Here is a 7,510-nt window from a genome sequence, read left to right as displayed (position 1 = left end):
AATGGCTTCATAATATGATCTCCAGAAGCATTACTACAAAGAAGAATCGTTATACGATCTTTTGCAGCCTTATGACCGCTAGCTGATTTGTTATGTTTTGCTAGAAAGGTCCTCCCTGGCATTTTCTTCCAAAATAGTCCGGATTCATCAGCATTAAATATCTGGTCTGGGCTGTATGACTTTGCGCCAATAATTTCAGCAAACTTTAGTGGATATTTTTGTGCTTCTTCCAAATTAGCAGATGCTTGTTCACCTTTTAATTTAAGACTATGCACAGAATGTCTTTGCTTAAATCGTTGGAACCAGCCATGACTTGCGTTAAAAGCTATCTTATTCGCAGAAGTGGACGGCGTTTGGTTTTGCAGAGTGTCATAAATTATTAAAGCTTTATTTTGTATGGCATTTGTATCAATTGGAATCCGTTTTTGATTTTGGTCTTCTACCCATATCATCAGAGCCTTTTCCATGTTTTCCATAGTCACATTTCTTACGTATGAAGTGGTTTTCATACTCGTATACATTCCAGCCTTTACACTTTTTCTGATTGAGTCTTCATTTTTCTTTATTGTTGTTATTGTTGCTTCGTTCATTGAATAAAATTTAGCAATATCCACTATTCTTTCTTTATTGCTTAAGCGGTCCAAAATTTCTATTTTAGTTTCTAAAGAAATAATTTTTCTCTTCATCATGGTAAATTCCCTCTTTGTTTAGTTTTTCTTAAAATATTATGACAGAATACCATGTAGTATTGCCAGATCTATATACATTATCAAAGTATGTATTATGACAGAATACCATGTAGTATTGCCAGATCTATATACATTATCAAAGTATTATGACAGAATAGCATATAGTATTGCCAGATTTAAAACAATGTACAAATAAATTAAATTAAAGTAAATAATAAAATTTTTTTTCGATTTCGAAAACCGTGTAAAAGCGAAAACGTGTAAAACGAGTACCGTGTAAAGCGAGGTACAGGTGTATTTACATTTGAATATGCATTTATTTGTTCCTTTGGCAAACCAAATCTTTTTCAATTTACATTTTATTACAGGGAATAATAATATACATACATTTGTATGTATGCATTTTCTAGATAGTATAAAACTTTAAAATAAATAAAGGAAAACTTCAAAGAAACGTATTTGCATATATGGGACAACTAAGTTCAATTGCATCTTTATTAAATATAGTGTTGCACGCATACGTATGCACTGAAGCAACATGACCTACCTCACGAGCATCGCCTTATCATATTTCATGCAATAATTAGGGAGTAAATATTCGAATGATCGAATTCCTGCAAATGCTAAAACAACTTCTTCTGCATATGCATCGACGTATGTGCATGTGCGTATATGCACACTTGATGCCCTAACTATATCTATCTATGTACGTTCAATTGATCAAATCAATAAATTCTGTATACAAAACGCTTCATTACCAGGCACACAGGAAGATGGCATATGCAAATATAAATATGTGAATTGAATTCAAGCAAAACAATGCTTATTAATATACACATATGCATGTGCATACAACCGCACACACAGGGCACTCGCTTTATTCCTCAAAATGCGTATGTCGTTCAAAGGTAAAATTCTATGCCTAGCGACTACAAGAACAAAATGCAGTCATAGACGCAGGCGTAGCGGCCATCATTCTAGTTGCCATAGCGCTGAACAGTCGCGGCGGCGCCGAACAGTTTCAACTATTGTACTGTGCAACAAAAACTCATCATCAAAAAATTCATTGATAAATTCGAGCTCATAGTTCTAAGAGCAAGAACTTTCATTCATAAAACGAGCCGCCCATATGCCAATTTTCTCGACAATTCTAAAATAGTCAATATTGGAATATTTCGCGTAGAATTATTTGCCAATATTTGATAAATCTTGAATTTTTGTCAAGTCGAGTGCCCGCGGCTTCGTACATATGTATGCATCAATATATGTATGTAAATATGTGTATATGTACAATGCTGTGCCAATGAATGTGCGCTGCGCCTATGAATGCGCGCTGGATTTCTTGAGAAGTTTTACCGTTTTATCTTGAGCTGTGGCTGGTGAGCATACATACACACAGCATATACATATGCGCAAATGTATATAAATTCACAAATTTACATTTGCATATGCCATCTTCCTGTGCGCCTGGTAATGAGGCGTTTTCTATAGAGGATTTTGATTCAGTTGAAGGGAGTTTTACAGACACCAGACAGACAGACAGACAGACATAACATATGTATATAATTTTGGATGATTTGGAAAAATTCAAATATATAGGTCATATTAAAAAGCTACCTAACATTCTTTGCTTCTAATCACCAAGAAATTCTTATCGACTGCTGCTAAATTTACATAATTCAGCCCCTTACTGTTAATTTTTGTTGAAAAATGTGGCTGGGGTGTACCTCGCGCGCAAAACGAGTACCCCTGAAAAGTGCTGCCTTTTCAGTCATTGAGAATTCTCTATATTTAACGTTCTCTGGTTTCAACTATTGTACTGTGCAACAAAAACTCATCATCAAAAAATTGATTTATAAATTCGAGCTCATAGTTCTAAGAGCAAGAACTTTCATTCATAAAACGAGCCGCCCATATGCTAATTTTCTCGACAATTCGAAAATAGTCAATATTGGAATATTTCGCGTAGAATTATTTGCCAATATTCAATTTTTGTCAAGTCGAGTGCCCGCGGCTCCGTAAATATGTTTGCACCCATATATGTATGTAAATATATGTTTCTAAATGCTCGACAACCGCAGCTGCCTGTTCAAGATTACTGTACATTAGGCCGGGTCGATTTGTGGGAAGGCACACATTCATAGGCACAGCATTGCATGTACAGTAGGGCGGGTCGATTTAAAAATCGCCCATTGCTCTGTGAAAATCATATTCTACGGATCAGAATAAGAAATTTTGCCGAAGGAACCATACCTCTAAAACGATTTCTGATGTCCCCCAATATGGGTCGAACTTTTTAGTTTCTTTTCTATAACTCACATTCATTCATTTACATATGTTCTGACTAAATAAATTTCTTAAGACAAAAAATAGATAATATTATAAATAAATAAAAATAAAGAAAAAACATAGCCATTTAGCTGATTTTTTCATGTAAAGGCCAAAAATGGTGATATTTTGAAATTGGGGCACATCAGAATTCGTTTTAGAGGTATGGTTCCTTCGGCAAAGTTTCTTATTTTGATCCCTAGAATACGATTTTCATAGAGCAATGAGCGATTTTTAAATCGACCCGCCCTACTGTACATGCAATGCTGTGCCTATGAATTTGCGCTGTGCCTATGAATGCGCGCTGGATTTCTGGAGAAATGTTACCGTATGTTTTGCTGTGGCGAGGCACATATGTACATACACACAACATATATACATATATCCGCATGTATACATACATATATAAATTCACAAATTTAAATTTGCTTATGCCATCCTTCTGTGTGCCTGGTAATGAAGCATTTTCTATACATACATATATATACGTATATCTTTTTTCTTCTTCTTTTTGGTGTCGCTTTTTCGTTTCATCGAGTCTCAAATCACTCCCAACGATTCTAAAGAAGTTTTCACTTCAATAATAAAACCGAATATATTTTGTGTCCGTAAGCATTAAGGTAAATAAAAAATTCTTTAATTCCAAACCACTAAATACGTAAAAGTATTTTTCTTTGGCGTAGTAACGCATGCCGGGTTTTGCTAGTAGTTTGATAAATTTCAAATAATTATTTGAACTAATATGTATTCGAGTAACGAAATGCCAATAAGAATTAAACGATTTATAGTACCATCTGTTAATCATTTAATCAATTTAATTTGTGACGACTCATCAAGCGAAGCAGTTAACAAAACTTGGCACTACAATACTATCCGACTTTAGTATGTTTAATTTGTTTAGCCTAAAATCAAGGTACATACTTCCATATATTTTTTTAGCTGTGAGTGATCTGTTTAGATGAGAAATAAATTTGATTAGAAACAAATTCCATTGTATCTGCTGTCTCCATATGTACATATGTATGTACGTAAGTTTATAATACACAACAAAAGAACCTAATAATCGCTGATCAACTACTCTATACGAAGAATAACACCAAAACTAGAAGTTGATCAACTAATGCATGCAAGGGCAAACAATACTCGCAGATCGCGAGTGGCTCGCGCCACAAAACGCTACGAGCCTACCTGCCTCATTTACGCTAACGCCGCTTTAGTGGAAGAAGCGAGCATATTTATGTGTGTGTATTTTTGCTATTGTCTTACACAATGAGCAAACAGCTAACCGCGCAATAACTATGTATGTACTTTTACTTAAAAATAATGTATCGCGTACGGGGAAACCAACTATCGGGATTTGCCCACTTTGCAGGCAATTTCGGTTTGGCGGGAATAAGCAGTTTTTTCGCTGAATTTAGTATTTTATGATTATAAAAACGTCGAAGTAACCGAATAAATGTTCCTTTTTAACCATAGCGAAACTTTTTAATGTCGGTGGAAACCTGCTGCGCTCTATTGTGCGCTTTAATTCAAAAATGAAACAGTTAATTTCAAATCATCCGCAACATACATTAATACATACGAGTATGTATGTGGTTTTAATTCATATTAAATATTTATTACTATTATTGAAAAAAAAAAAATATTTCATGAGATCCATAATTTTCGCTTAGCACTAAAAATCCTTAAATTCTATGAGTTAAAGCTATGGAAAAACATTTCATTATACATACTTAATTAATGTAGTTTCAAAAACTCTTATGAGCTACGGATGTAAACTTCGTACTACAGTTACAAATTTCATCTTTTCAAAATTCTTAATATATAAAAAATTTTAAAATAAAGAACACATTTAATGATATTAGATATATTTTGGCATTGCTTTTTACGACACTCAAATTTTTTTTGTTTAAGTTTTTTTAAATATGCATACACATTTTTAGCATTAAAAAAAATCAGAAACATTTGCTAAATTTTCCTTAAATTTCTCAAACGCTTTTGAATTAAAAAAAAAGATTTCAAACTATTTTTATCCTTAAAAATGTGTAAATTTCTAAGCGTTAAAGTTTTTAAAGTAGGAATTTAAAAATAGCAAGCTATCTACCGAGCCTGGTGCTAACCGGTCCCTTTTTTCTGATATGATATTGTCAACCAGTGAAAAAGACCTCTCAGCAGTTGCACTGCTAGCTGGCAGTGAATGAATTTGCAGCGCTAGTTTTGATAAGTTAGGAAACTTTTTTTCATTTTCTTTCCACCACTCAATCACGTTGAAGTTTTCGGTAATTTCAACTGTTTCCTTACTTTATCTGTCCACTTCATCTTCAGGTATTTCTATTATAAGTGAAGGTCGTCTAAACAGGTGAGAAAAAAGAACTGGGCATCGTTGTTAGGAGACAAAATGGAACTAGTGAAATCTGCAATACTCTCATCTGAGGTATTTTGATTAGCTAAATGCTGTGATGCTGAGGGAGGTGGAGTGGTCAAGCTTGTAGGCTCATGATCAATAAATTGCGCAGAAGTGGGTTCAGAAATAAAAGCTTCTCTGTTAAGGCGAGCAATGCAGAAATCCTTTATAACACTTAAATCATTTTGCTGCATATTTATAGCTGGTGGGTATAAGAAGCATGCAGCTTTGTGCCATAAACTTAAATTGGCTACCCATATTTCATCAATATTTTGATTTACCCGTTCTTTCAAAATTAAAATTGGAGCCATATCTTCACTACTCGGCTCACAAAGACTTAATATTTTCAACACTGAAGGCAAAACAAAGCATAATGATGGAGAATTACAATAGAAAGCTGTAATTTTTTAAAAACAATTTCAAAAGCCTTACATAGTTCCACGAGTACTCTAATAATCGATATATTTATATCTAATAATCTATGGCCTTTTTCATTTCCATCAAGAACCCTGATAATTTCAACCCAATTATCACAAATAGATTTGAGCATTACATAATTTGAATTCCATCGAGTAGGGCATTGGCTTTTCAAAGACGTAGGTAAAAGATGCTGCAGGTTGGCTTTTTTTAAATATTTCACTACTTTTTTGCAAGACTCTAAGATGGGTGTCAACTCAGCTGTATCAGCAAACGACTTATCTAGTACATTGGAGAGTAAATGGCTACTGCAGTTAAGACGTACATTATGTTCTAAAGCCTTAACAATCATGGATTTCATTCCTAATACAATATCAAACAATTTGTAATCCTTCGCATAGTGAAATGTCACACTTAAAAAATTTCGTTTTACGTAATTGTCCATCCACATGTCAATTGTAGCTGAAGCTCTCCCGCTGCTTACAATGTCCTTTATTTCTTCACGCAGTTCTTGTTTTTTTTCCTTTGCAAACTTTTTCGCATTACGAGAGATGGTTGTCGCATCTGGCAGTAAGTTCGCCACATCGACGTGTTCGCCATACGTTGCGCCGATCTTTATTAGAAACTTCGCCAATTCGGCAAAGCCAGTACCATTTACTGCCGAAAAGGGCAGGCTATCTTCAATTACCCAAAACGTACATTTCTCAATGCCTTCATTTTTGTCCAATAATGTGACAGGTTTCAAAACTTGCGACTCCTTACTATTTTTGCAGCACTTGTGTCAATTCAAATTTGATGTTTGGCTTCTGGTATACCTCAGCACCTTGCAGCAAGTGCGGCAGTAAACAAAACCTGCCACTATATTATCATCGGGTTTTAATATTTCAGCAACTACATTCCAAACAAAGCTTTTCCCTTTCGACGGCTGCTTAAATGGTAATTGCCGTCGTGCACAAACAGCTAACGGCTCATTATTTGCTCCTGAACATAAACGTCTGATCATACAATGCAATAGTAAAAGATCGCGTATACACATAATCTCGGTATCCGTCGCAGGTCCCTGATCGTTACCATGTATTACGTTAATACCAAATAGCACAGGATAATCAATCATATTATCGTCTACCACTAACATTTCTGTGTTACACATATTACCGTCTATATTCAATGCAACATTAAGTTTCGAAGTACACTCGTATGCCGCTCCTCCGAAACTCTTCAATGTTATACAACAGTTTTCCAATTGTCCAATTTTATGCGCCAAAGATTTTCTAATCAACGTACGACAAATACCCGTATCCACGAACGCATTAGTTTTAAACCATTTACTTCGATTTCTTTAATAGTAAAATTATTCTCACCTTTATTGACAGAATTACAATTTGTTTTTACTACCGTCGTTTTGCAATTATTCGTGGAATGACCCACCTTCAAACACTTTGTGCATCGCTCACGTTTTTGCGGCTCAGACCAATTTCGCGAAAAGTGTCCGGGCTTATTATAATTATAACAAATAGTTTTTTCGTTTGATTATCTTTCTTTGCACTGGCCTGAGTTGGCTCTTCAACGCGCTTTACCAAATTTGACGTTTTCACCGTATTATATTATATTTGCAATAATTTATTATCGCCCGTAAAAGTTCATTACACGTACTGTAATTATTAACCGATTA

Source organism: Anastrepha obliqua, chromosome 6 (genome assembly GCF_027943255.1).
Source record: "Anastrepha obliqua isolate idAnaObli1 chromosome 6, idAnaObli1_1.0, whole genome shotgun sequence".
NCBI classification, from domain to species: domain Eukaryota; kingdom Metazoa; phylum Arthropoda; class Insecta; order Diptera; family Tephritidae; genus Anastrepha; species Anastrepha obliqua.
The sequence above is the reverse complement of the archived record's forward strand: the minus strand, read 5'-3'. Positions refer to the sequence as shown.